The following is a 13,365-nucleotide window of genomic DNA, read 5'->3' as shown; positions in this document are numbered from 1 at the left end:
GAAGACTTAGTTCTTTGGGCTTTTCGCCCATCCTTACAAAAAGTCTCTGAGACCAAGAGGTTCTCTCACTGTGATTCTGATAAGCAACTTTCACAAGGTGATTTTGATTAACAATTCGGTCTCCCATTGATTCAGTGCTGGGAAGCAAAATACCCTGGAAAATGGAGACACAGAACTCGCTGCCAAGAAAGGAGTACCCCGCATTAAAGTGAACAGAGCGACAGTCTGGTTTACCAGCACCTGGTAAGCTTGGTTAAAGGAGGCACTCCCCCTGAATCTTATCAATATTAAGCAAATAAATATCATCGATTTCTTGGATTCTGGCCTAGATATGGTGACTTGAACACCCTGCCATTCTTACCCTTTTATATAACGTTAAAAAATTTACTTTAGAAACAAAAATTAAGTTTAAATTTTGCTAAAATAAATGATACATTTCTTTAGTTCATTTTGTGTTGTTATTGTTCAGCTGCAGAGTCACATCTGACTCTGCGACCCCTGGACTGCAACACACCAGGCTCCCCTGTCCTTCCCTGTCTCTCAGAATTTGCTCCAATTCATCCATTGAATCAGTGATGCTATCTAACCATCTTGTTCCCTGTCATCCTCTTTTCCTCCTGCCTTCAATCTTTCCCGCATCAGGATCCTTTCCAGTGAGTCAGCTCTTCTCTTCACGTGTTCAAAGCACTGGAGCTTCAGCATCAGTCCTTCCAATAGGTATTCAGGGTTGATTTCCTGTTGGATTGACTGGTTTGATCTTGCAGTCCAAGGGACTCTCAAGAGTTCATTTCAATACTACTCAGTTAAAAACCAACCAATTTGTTTACAATGTAGAAAAATATTTGTTTTATTTAGCAATTTTCCAACTGATTATGATGAAACTATGTGGATACTAGTTAAGCAAATATAACCTAAATTGAACAATATCCTTGCCATATTTATCTCAGAGCATATCTGTACATCAGAACACTGGTTTTATAGTCTTACTTGAAATATTCCAAAATATTTATTTTGCTCTTAAATCTCAAGTCAAAAAAATTTTTTGAATGCAATTTGTATTTTAAATGTTCCATCAACATTTACAACTTTAAAGCTTTTTTTCCATCATAAGTCTCATATCTCACTATTTAAAAAGGCATAAGAACAGTTTTATTTTATAGAAATGTAAGCTTTTTCTGTAAAATATTCATTATCACTTTCTCAGATCTAACTGTGCTTGTGTAAGATTAGTGAGCTTATGATGTATGCCATCGTTGCTATTGAAATTTGGATAACCTACAGAACCATTTCAGTTTTATCTGCTTTGGGTGATAATAATAGAAGGATTAGAAATGATAGAAATATTTGACTATATTCCTGTTCCCTGACTTCTAACCTCTGAAGAGCCTTGGGCTGCAACTGGTGGCTCAGGCAGTCAGCCGTATTGGAGGAAGTGACTGCAGGGTGCTACATTAAGATTCACAGACACACCATCAAGTTCTTAACATCCCTCCCCAGCACCCTTTCTGCTCTACGACTAGCCCTCTGGCTGCAAGTTCTCACCAGCTGTAACCATCCGGGGCAAGAAAGGAGACCGAACTACAGGTCCACCCTAGCTCTGATCCCTCCCTGGGACGCTCTGGCAGCATCTGCATCAGAGCTCACTTCTGGCACATCCTCCTGTGAACCTGAGCAGTGACTTTAAGACTGGAATGAGTGAAACACAGAGCTGCTACAGTAATGTGAAGAGTTACCATGGTTATCTGCAACGGCACCTAATTCTATTGGCCAGTGTGTTCCCTATCATATTAATAATTACTTGAAAAAGTCAGGCAGAGCAAAGAAATAATAGCCAGGAGAAAAAAATCATGTCCCAACAGCAAAGTATAATAAGTCTCTCTAAGCAGAACTACAACAACAGTAATAAAGACCATTTATTGAATTGAATATAATTGAATCATGTGCTGTTCTACTGGGGCTTCTTCCCTGCTGGATCAGTGGTAAAGAATCCGCCTTCTGAGGCAAGGGACACAGGTGTGATTCTTTGTTTGGGAAGATCCCCAGCAGAAGGACATGGCAACTCACTCCAGTGTTCTTGACTGGAAAATCCCCATGGATGGAGGAGACTGGCAGTCTATGGTTCATAGGGTCGCAAAGAGTCAGACATGACTTAGTGACTGAACAAGCACTGTGCTATTCTATTAACCACTTTATACAAAGTTTCTATTAATCTCCATAACATTCTTCAGATATATGCCATTTTATAGATGAGGCAACTGAGACTAGAAGGTTAAGATATTTTCTCAAGGTCTCGTGTTAGAAGGTGACTGAGACAGGATTCAAATCCTGATTGGCCACCCGACAGTGTTTTCAACCATTGTAAGAGAAGAAGAACTAAAGAGCCTCTTGATAAGGGTGAAGAAGGAGAATGAAAAAGCCAGTTTAAGACTAAGTATTAAAAAAAACTAGGATCATGGTGTCCGCCTCCATTACTGCGTGGCAAATAGAAGGGGAAAAGTTGCAAGTAGCGGCAGATTTCCCCTTCTTGGGTTCCAAATCCACTGTGGACGGTAACTGCAGCCATGAAATCATAAGACGATTGCTTCCTGGCAGGAAAGCGATGGCAAACCTGGACAGCGTGCTGAAAAGCAGAGATGCTGCTCTGCCGACAAAGGTCCGTATAGTCAAGGCTGTGGTCTTCCCAGTGGTCATGTTTGGTTGTGAGAGCTGGACCGTAAAGAAGGCAGAATGCCAAAGAATTGATGCCTTTGAACTGTGGTGCTGGAGAAGACTCCTGAAAGTCCCTTGGACAGCAAGGAGAACAAACCAGTCAATCTTAAGGGAGATCAACCCTGAATACTCACTGGAAGGACTGATGGTGAAGCTGAAGCTCCAGTATTTTGGTCATCTAATATGAACAGACAACTCATTGGAAAAGTCTCTGATGCTGGGAAAGATTGAGGGCAGAAAAAGAGGGCATCAGAGGATGAGATGGCTGGATGGCATCACTGATGCAATGAACACTAACTTGGGCAAACTCCGGGAGATGGTGAGGCTTGGCATGCTGCAGTCCATGGGGTCGCAGAGTCAGACACGACTAGGTGACTGAACAACACCATTTAAATAATGAATAATTTACCATGTGTTCCCTGACTATAACAGCCACGCATGTTCACTGTTCAATTTTTTATTAATAAAATAAGTTGGATTAAAAGTAAAACACTAAATAGTATTATTAAACACTAAATAAGCTTATAGGTGACTATTATACAATTTATTTCCAATATTTTCCCATGATTGTACGGATTTGAGTATGCACAAATATATGTGTGTATATTTGTTCAGGGTGTATATATTATACATTGTGGTTCTGGGGTGCATTTTTAACTTAAGACTATGTTGATTTCTTAATTTTGTTTTTGAATTGTTCATTGCTAATATATGGAAATAAAATTGATTTTTGTAGGTTGATCTTGTATTCCATACCTTCCTGACTTGTTCATTCTAGTACTTGTGTGCATGTGCATTTTTAGAATCAGAATACGTCATAATCATGAATCTAAATAAAGACAAGTTCTATATTTCCTTTCTGATCCATATGCCTTTTTTTCCTCCTTGTTTGCGCTGGCTAGAATTTCTAGTACCGTGTTGAATAGAAGTGGTGAGGTAGACATCCTTACCTTATTCCCACTTTAGTGGGAAAAAATTCAGACTTTGGTCATTGAGTATGAAGTTAGTTGTGCACTTTTCACAAAGGCCCTCTGATAGATTGCAGAAATTCCTTTCTAGTCCTTGTTTGGTGAGAGTCGGGGTTTTTTTGTTTCTTTGTTTTATCATGAATAGATAAACATGGATAGACATGGATTTTGTCCTATGCTTTTTCTGGGTCTTTTTGAGGTGGTCATGTGTTTTATGTACTTGATTCTATTGTATGGGGCATTATATTAAATGACATTGAGATCTTGAACCAATCTGGTGTTCTCTGGATAAACCCCGCTTGGCCCTACTGTATCATCCTTTCTCTACGTTGCTGGATACTGCCCTGTGCGGGCAGCTGCCTCTCGTCCCATCCTCAGCCTGAGTAGAACTGAGTAGAACTGTAGCCGAGGACGGGGGTGGATGGGGAGCCTCCACTAAACTGCCACAGACCTCACTGATCTTACTGAAATTCAGTACTTGTCTCAAATAAACTTGACTCAGCTTTTTGTATTTAGAGAATATTGAGATGGTTGTTTTTGGACAGTTATGTCCAATTTCAATGTTGACTTTTGGGAAAAAGATTTGCAGTGCTTCTCCCTGAGTCACCCTGGCAATCATGCCCCTGTCTCAGCACCGTGCCCCGCCTCCCACCCCCAGTTCTACTATAGGGGTGCAATATACACCCTTAACTTGCCATTCTACTTCAGTTACTGTTTCCCCATCCTGCCAAATGCAGAAACCTTGTTATATATAGGTTGACTTACCACTGCTCAGGTTCACATAAAGTTTCATTTATCTTGTAACATGCAGATTCATTTACCATTTAGAGACTGGAAACACTTCCCATCTCCTTTACATTGGGTTATCATATATCTACATACATGTAGAAACAACTTTCAGGATTTAGATTAAATAACTAGTAACCCCCTTTCACTCAAAATAGCGTAAATGCTTTCAGTGGAGGAAAAATATTATAACAAAAACTCTTTACCTGTGTCCTGGATCTATAAACAGTACGTGTCTTTTCTTAGAGTTTAAAATTCTTCAAAGAGGAAAGAAACCCTTTATACTTTGGGAACTAGGGCTAATTCTTTCACTGGGTAAAAGGCGCAAAGGGTTATTTGGAGCAAAGGTAGTGTGTGCAGTGAGCGATCTGATCTGTGCATATTTGTAACACCTTTGCCCTGTGCAGTCATACAGAACTGAACCGAAGTGACTTTTATACTCAGAGTCAGCATCCAGCAGTATTTTGTGACTATGTGATCACTGATCATTACTATCCCTTAGACTGTGCAGGAAATGGTATATTTTCCATTACAGACTGTTCTAGTTCATAGCAATTTAATTGAGGAAAAGTTTTAAGGTGTGTTTTTGTTTCTTTTTTTTTGTTTGTTTCTTTTCTTTCTTTTTTCTGTATTTTAAAATACATTATCTCCCCTAGCCCTAAAGCTTACCTCTTGGTGAGGTGTACTGTTGATATTACACTATTTGTGTGTTCACATGCCTGGTTATATCACGTTGATCTATTTTGGAATGTTAGTTTTTAGTGATCAGAAAGCACACTCATCTAAAAAACTGCTGAGAACAGGCACATGAGAGCTCTGCCTCACTTCCTGTCTGTGGAGCATCTTATCTCCTAATTCTTCTCAATCTTAAACACTCTCAAGGACCAAGCGCAAACCTTCCCTCTTTCAGGGACTCGCCCATGGCCATCTCACCTGGAAGTGGTCTTTTCTCCTTCCTTCATTTATTTGTTCAGCAAATATTTATGGAGTACCTACTCTCTCTAAGACACTGATCAGGTAATAGAAGATGAGTAAAAGTTATCTACATCAAATAGTTTTGCACTCTTGTAGATACATGCTTCTAAATCTTATTTTCTCAGTTAAATTGTGAATTACTTGGGGCTACACCCTCAATCTTATTACTTACTCCATTCCTCAAAAAATTTAGCAGAGTGACTTCTATTGAGACTTCAAGGAAGGGAATTCCCTGGTTGTCCAGTGGTTAGGACTCCAGGCTTCCCCTTCAGGGGGTACGGGTTTGATCCCTGATTGGGGAAAGAAGATCGCACAAGCTGGGCAGATGGCCCAAAAGAGTTAAAGGAAAAGGTTAATTTGTATGGTGGATATATTTTTAGATTTTCTTTAAAGATACTTAAGTATGCAAGACATCAATAGTTCCAATAGTTAGTTATACCATTTAATCATTCCACACAAAACATTCTAATACAGGTATGAAACTAAACTTAAAAGTTTTTCAAAACTCAGTCTCCTCTTCACATCTATATAATCATGCCTACTTGGGACCCTTCCCCCCATTTATTTTCCCAGGCTCTGTAAGAATGCCATGTGTATATGTGTGTTTAAACATGTAAATATAAGGCAATAAATAAACCTGGGCTCTGTCAGATTTTCATCTGGTGTGTACGCCTGAGTGTAGGACGCCATAGAAAGAGCACTGTCCTAGGAATTAGGATGTAAACCTTCCAATCCTTCACTCTTTTCCACTTCCTCCTTTGAAAAATATAGAATAGGAGAGATATTGGGCTGAGCTAAGGTCTCTTCTAGCTCTAAAATCAGGTGTGTTTCCGTGGACTGACTTCTTTGAACACAAATCAAGGGATGGAACATCAGAATTTAGTGTACAAATGTAGCTTCCATCACTTGTTAATTATAGCCAACTGTCTTCTCATTTCCTATTATGACAAGCCTTCTTTGCAAATCCTGTTTCCCCAGTCTAGAAGGCCCTCCAAACTACTACAATCATTTTGTAAAGCAATTTGACAGTACTTCTCTAGGGCTCACCATCCTTTGGTGTAAGATGACACCAGTTCCAGAGCGAAATGGCTCACCATGTCTTCCTGTCGAGTCTCATTTCCATCCTGGACCAGGGACTGGACCTGGGCCCTGCACTGGGAACTCCAAACCTTAGCCGCTGGACCCCAGGGAGGTCCCTCCCCCTCTATTTCTGTAGGTAATTCTTGTCTATCCAGTGGGACATGGACCAGATTTATTTGCCACTTTATGTCTGTCACATACATAAATTGATTAAAGCTTGATTTTTAAATTCAAATACAGTCACATTCAGTTCAGTTCAGTTGCTCAGTTGTGTCCGACTCTTTGCGACCCCATGAACCACAGCATGCCAGGCCTCCCTGTCCATCACCAACTCCCAAAGTCCACCCAAACTCATGTCCATTGAGCCGGTGATGCCATCCAACCATCTCATCCTCTGTCATCCCCTTCTCCTCCTGCCCTCAATCTTTCCCAGAATCAGGGTCTTTTCCAATGAGTCAGCTCTTCGCATCAGGTGGCCAAAGTATTGGAGTCTCAGCTTCAACATTAGTCTTTCCAATGAATATTCAGGACTGGTCTCCTTTAGGATGGACTGGTTGGATCTCCTTGCAGTCCAAGGGACTCTCAAGAGTCTTCTTCAACACCACAGTTCAAAAACATCAATTCTTTGATGGTGCTGGTGCTCAGCTTTCTTTATAGTCCAACTCTCACATCCATACATGACTACTGGAAAAACCATAGCCTTGACTAGATGGACCTTTGTTGGCAAAGTAATGTTTCTGCTTTTTAATATGCTATCTAGGTTGGTCATAACTTTCCTTCCAAGGAGTAAGCATCTTTTAATTTCATGGCTGCAATCACCATCTGCAGTGATTTTGGAGCCCAAAAACATAAAGTCAGCCACTGTTTCCACTGTTTCCCCGTCTATTTGCCATGGAATGATGGGACCAGATGCCATGATCTTAGTTTTCTGAATGTTGAGCTTTACGCCAATGTTTTCACTCTCCTCTTTCACTTTCATCAAGGTGTTCTTTAGTTCTTCTTCACTTTCTGCCATAGGGTGGTGTCATCTGCATATCTGAGGTTATTGATATTTCTCCCGGCAATCTTGATTCCAGCTTGTGCTTCTTCAAATTAGTGAACTGCTAAAAAACCTTTCAAAGGCATAGGTAAAATAAAGGACATTTTTGTAGACATTAGATACGGGGCAAACTTCTTTTAAGGGATTATTTGCCTTAAACAATTTTAAGTAGTTTATTTTGCTAGGAATATTGACATCAAATGGGTTGCTTGAGAGTGTAAACTACTACAATCATTTTGTAAAGCAACTTGACAATATGTGCCAAGAATCTTAATATTTTTTGTCCCATTTAGGACAGGTTCCAGAATGCTATCGGATACTAAAAATCTCAGAATGCCCAATTCCCTTATATAAAATGGCACACTGTTTGCCTATAACCTATGTATACCCTCTCATATACTTTAAATCACCTCTGCAAAGAAAGTGAAAGTGTTAGTTGCTCAGTCATGTCTGACTCTTCGTGACCCCATGGACTGTAGCCCACCAGGCTCCTCTGTCCATGGGATTTCCCAGGCAAGAATACTGGGATTGGGTTGCCATTCTCTTCTCCAGGGGAGTGTCCCGACCCAGGGATCAAACCCAGGTTTCCTGCACTGTTCACCATTTGAGCCACCTCTAAACCCTTAGAATACCTAACGCAGTGCTGTGTGCTATGCATGCTTAGTCGCTCAGTCGTGTCTGACTCTTGTGACCTAACAGGCTGTAGTCCGCCAGGCTTCTCTGTCCATGGAATTCTCCAGGCAAGAATACTGGAGTGGGTTGCTATTTCCTTCCCCAGAGGATCTTCCCAACCCAGGAATCTCCTGCATTGAAGGAAGATTCTTTACTGACTGAGCTGAGGGAAGCCTCAATGCAATGTTAATTCTATGTAGACAGTTGCCTATGGCAAATTCAAATTTTACTTTTTTGGAACTTTCTGGAATTTATTTTTTCTGAATGTTTTTGATTGAGGGGGTCGGTTGAATTGTGCATGTGGAACCTGCAGACAGGGAGTGCCTTATTATACCTGTTGCTGAGAACAATTCCTAAGGAAATAATTTCTTAAAAAAAAAAAAGTAACCTTTACATATGTGTGGTGGTTTAGTCACTAACTCGTGTCCAACTCTTGTGACCCCATGAACAGTAGCCCACCAGGCTCCTCTGTCCCTGGGATTCTCCAGGCAAGAATACTGGAGTGGGTTGCCATTTCCTTCTCCAGAGGATCTTCCCAACCCAGGGATGGAACCTGGGTCTCCAGCATTGCAGGCAGACTCTTTACGAACTGAGCTACAAGGGAAGTTGGTGGGCCACAGTCCATGGGGTCACAAAAGAGTTAGACACAACTGAGCACCCATGCACAGGTATGCAGTTTATATGTAAACATATTCATAATAGAATAATTTGTAATATTAATGTATAAAAATAAGTAAATGGATAAATGCATTATATACAAATGAGAGGATATTGTGGTTGCTGTTGTTCAGCTGCTCAGTCATGTCTGACTCTTTGCAGCCCCATAGACTGAAGCACGCCAGGCTCCCCTGTCCTGCACTATCTCCTGGAGTTTGCCCAGGTTCGTGTCCATTGAGCCAGTGAGAATATTATGTAATCAACTAAAAATGGGGTTGGTAAAATTTGTACCAACACAGACAAATGCTATAATATAACGTTAAGTGAAAAAAAAAAAAAAAACAGTATACATATATAAATATATATATATAGATAATATACATATATATGTATACATATATACATATAAAATTTTATATGTAGCATAGTCAGAATAAGACACCAAAAAATACGAGTGAAAAAAAGAAATAGAGAATACCCCAAAATATTGAGGAGTTCTCTTTCAAAGGTGAAATTGAAATTTGAATTTTTTTCTCCTCCTACTTTTTCCTGTTTTCCACGTTGTCAAAATGGAGCATGCACTAATTTTGGAGAGGAAAACAATGTACTTCCAAATACAGGGCCATCAAGGGTTTAAGTTTAAAGCAGAAACTTTTTAAAGTTTAAAAACCTTAGTGATTCAGTGTCTGCAGTATGCGTGGTGGTTTCAGTAGAAGTCCGAACTTTTTTTTCCTTAAGTGCTGTCAAGTCTGAAGAACTTTCTAAGCAGGCGGTCACTATTTTGAGTTGTTTCCTCATACTCTGTCCGGCGGAGCCCCTGGGCTGTTTGGCTTGGACAGATTTGAGGATAAGCTGTGAATGAGGAAGAGCAGACGCGCTTTCCTCCACTTTGTGGCCAGAATACCAGCAAGTTCAGGAAGTTCTCCTTATGTTCTTTTTCTGGCAAAGGCAGAAACCCCGGCTATGGTTCATTCACCATAGACTGATTAGGGTGGCAGGGATTCTGGGTGGCCTTTTCACATCAAGGAATGTACAGATGGGACAAGTTAAGCCATGAATGCATAGATACCAAAGCAGCTAGTGGGTCAATTTATGGTATTAGTAAAGAAGATGCATTTTTCTCAGGGTTAGAATAAATGTGCATGGTACTAAGCTTTAAATCTGTTGCAACTCTTTGTTTAGGAATATCTGCCATAGAATAACTGTTGTGTCTTAATTAAGTTCAAGGGCACAAAGGTGCAATTATAATAAACAGGATCAGATCACTACAAAGGAAAAGAGAATATTCTGAGAACAGAACTGAAACCTAAACGATAGAAAGTGAAACGAAACTGAAACTTAGCCAGCAAAGCTATTAAAAAAAAAAAAAAAAAGAATTCCTGATCTTAACAGAGTTCTAGCAGGTAACTATACATGAGCCAGTATTACCAAAAGTAAAAGAAATGAATGTCTTAAGTTTTCCTAGGTTACATTTAGACTAAAAATGAAACTTGTCACCAGCTTGTGACCTTGCTGAAGTCATTTAACCTCTCTGAGTCTCAGTTTACTCATCTGTGAAAATAGGGATAACAATTCATGCCAGCCAAGATTCAATATAGACTCTCAGGACTCTCAGACATCTCAGATGCAATCTCAAAAATGACAGAATGATCTCTGTTTGTTTCCAAGGCAAACCATTCGATACCACAGTAATCCAAGTGTATGCCCCAACCAGTAACCCTGAAGAAGCTGAAGCCAAATGGTGCTATGAAGATCTACAAGACCTTTTGGAACTAACACCCAAAAAAGATGTCCTTTTCATTATAGGGGACTGGAATGCAAAAGTAGGAAGTCAAGAAATACCTGGAGTAAGAGGCAGATTTGGCCTTGGAGTACAGAATGAAGCTGGGCAAAGAATGAAGCAGGGCAAAGGCTAACAGAGTTTTGCCAAGAGAACGCGCTGGTCATAGCAAACACCCTCTTCCAACAACACAAGAGAAGGCTCTACACATGGACATCACCAGATGGTCAACACCGAAACCAGATTGATTATATTCTTTGCACCCAAAGATGGAGAAGCTCTACACAGTCAGCAAAAAGAAGACTGGGAGCTGACTATGGCTCAGATCATGAACTCCTTATTGCCAAATTCAGACTTAAATTGAAGAAAGTAGGGAAAAGCACTAGACCATTCACTTATAACCTAAATCAAATCCCTTATGACTATACAGTGGAAGTGAGAAATAGATTTAAGGGATTAGATCTGATAGAGTACCTGAAGAACTATGGACAGAGGTTCATGACATTGTACAGGAGGCAGGGATCAAGACCATCATCAAGAAAAAGAAATGCAAAAAAGCAAAATGGCTGTCTGAAGAGGCCTTACAAATAGCTGTGAAAAGAAGAGAAGTGAAAGATAAAGGAGAAAAGAAAAGACATATCCATTTGAATGCAGAGTTCCAAAGAATAGCAAGGAGAGATAAGAAAGCCTTCCTCAGTGATCAATGCAAAGAAATAGAGGAAAACAGTAGAATGGAAAGGACTAGAGATTTCCTCAAGAAAATTAGAGATACCAAGGGAAATTTTCATGCAAAGATGGGCTCAATAAAGGACAGAAATGGTATGGACCTAACAGAAGCAGAAGATATTAAGAAGAGGTGGCAAGAATACACAGAACTATACAAAAAAGATCTTCATGACCCAGATAATCACATTGATGTGATCACTCACCTAGAGCCAGACATCCTGGAATGTTAAGTCAAATGGGCCTTAGGAAGCATCACAACAAAGCTAGTGGAGGTGATGGAATTCCAGTGGAGCTATTTCAAATCTTAAAAGATGATGCTGTGAAAGTGATGCACTCAATATGCCAGCAAATTTGGAACACTCAGAAGTGGCCATAGGACTGGAAAAGGTCAGTTTTCATTCCAATCCTTAAGAAAGGCAATGCCAAAGAATGCTCAAACTATCACACAATTGCACTCATCTCACAGGCTAGCAAAGTAAAGCTCAATATTCTCCAAGCCAGGTTTCAACAGTACATGAACTGAGAACTTCCAGATGTTCAAGCTGGATTTAGAAAAGGCTGAGAAACCAGAGATCAAATTGCCAACATCTGTTGGATCATCGAAAAAACAAGAGAGTTCCAGAAAAACATCTACTTCTGCTTTATTGACTATGTCAAAGCCTTTGACTGTATGGATCACAATAAACTGTGGAAAATTCTTCAAGAGATGGGAATACCAGGCCACCTGACATGCCTCTTGAAAAACCTGTATGCAGGTCCAGTTAGAACTGGATATGGAACAACAGACTGGTTCCATATCAAGAAACAAGCATGTCAAGGCTGTATATTGTCACCCTGCTTATTTAACTTATATGCAGAGTACATCAGAAACGCTGAGCTGGAAGAAGCACAAGCTGGAATCAAGATTGCTGGGAGGAATATCAATAACCTCAGATATGCAGATGACACCACCCTTATGGCAGAAAGTGAAGAGGAACTAAAGAGCCTCTTGATGAAAGTGAAAGAGGAGAGTGAAAACGTTGGCTTAAAACTCAACATTCAGAAAACTAAGATCATGGCATCCAGTCCCATCACTTCATGGGAAATAGATGGGGAAATGGTGGAAACAGTGGCTGACTTTATTTTGGGGGGCTCCAAAATCACTGCAGATGGTGACTGCAGCCATGAAATTAAAAGACACTTACTCCTTGGAAGAAAATCTATGAGCAACCTAGACAGCATATTAAAAAGCAGAGACATTACTTTGCCAACAAAGGTCCATCTAGTCAAGGCTATGGTTTTTCCAGTAGTCATGTATGGATGTGAGAGTTGGACTATAAAGAAAGCTGAGCGCCAAAGAATTGTGGTGTTGGAGAAGACTCTTGAGAGTCCCTTGGACTGCAAGGAGATCCAACCAGTCCATCCTAACGGAGATCAGTCCTGAATATTCATTGGAAGGACTGATGCTGAAGCTGAAACTCCAATACTTAGTCCACCTGATGCAAAGAACTGACTCACTGGGAAAGACCCTGATGCTGGGAAAGATCGAAGGCGGGAAAAGAAGGGGACGACAGAGGATAAGATGATTGGATGGCATCACCGACTCAATGGACGTGAGTTTGAGTGAACTCCGGGAGTTGGCGATGGACAGGGAGTCCTGGTGTGCTGCAGTCCATGGGGTCACAGAGTCAGACACGGCTGAACGACTGAACTGACCGACTGACTGAGATTCAATATAGACTCTTAGGACTTGAAGAGGACTAGAGACCACCAAGCCCACCCCCTGCACTGGGGCAGGGTCCCAATCTTGTCTTGCTATGTGTCCCCCCAGGCCCCTCACTATCAGGGCCCATCTCTCCTGTTCCGATAGTGAGTTCTGGAGACAACTGAGGTTTCTGCTGGGCTCACTGAAGGCTCAGGCGAAGTGGGTGCCCAGTAACGTGCGGGAGAGGGTGGCAGGAGAAAGCCCGGGCGGACGTTACACTGACGTGGCT

Source organism: Bos indicus x Bos taurus, chromosome 24 (genome assembly GCF_003369695.1).
Source record: "Bos indicus x Bos taurus breed Angus x Brahman F1 hybrid chromosome 24, Bos_hybrid_MaternalHap_v2.0, whole genome shotgun sequence".
Taxonomy (NCBI): Eukaryota; Metazoa; Chordata; class Mammalia; order Artiodactyla; family Bovidae; genus Bos; species Bos indicus x Bos taurus.
The sequence above is the reverse complement of the archived record's forward strand: the minus strand, read 5'-3'. Positions refer to the sequence as shown.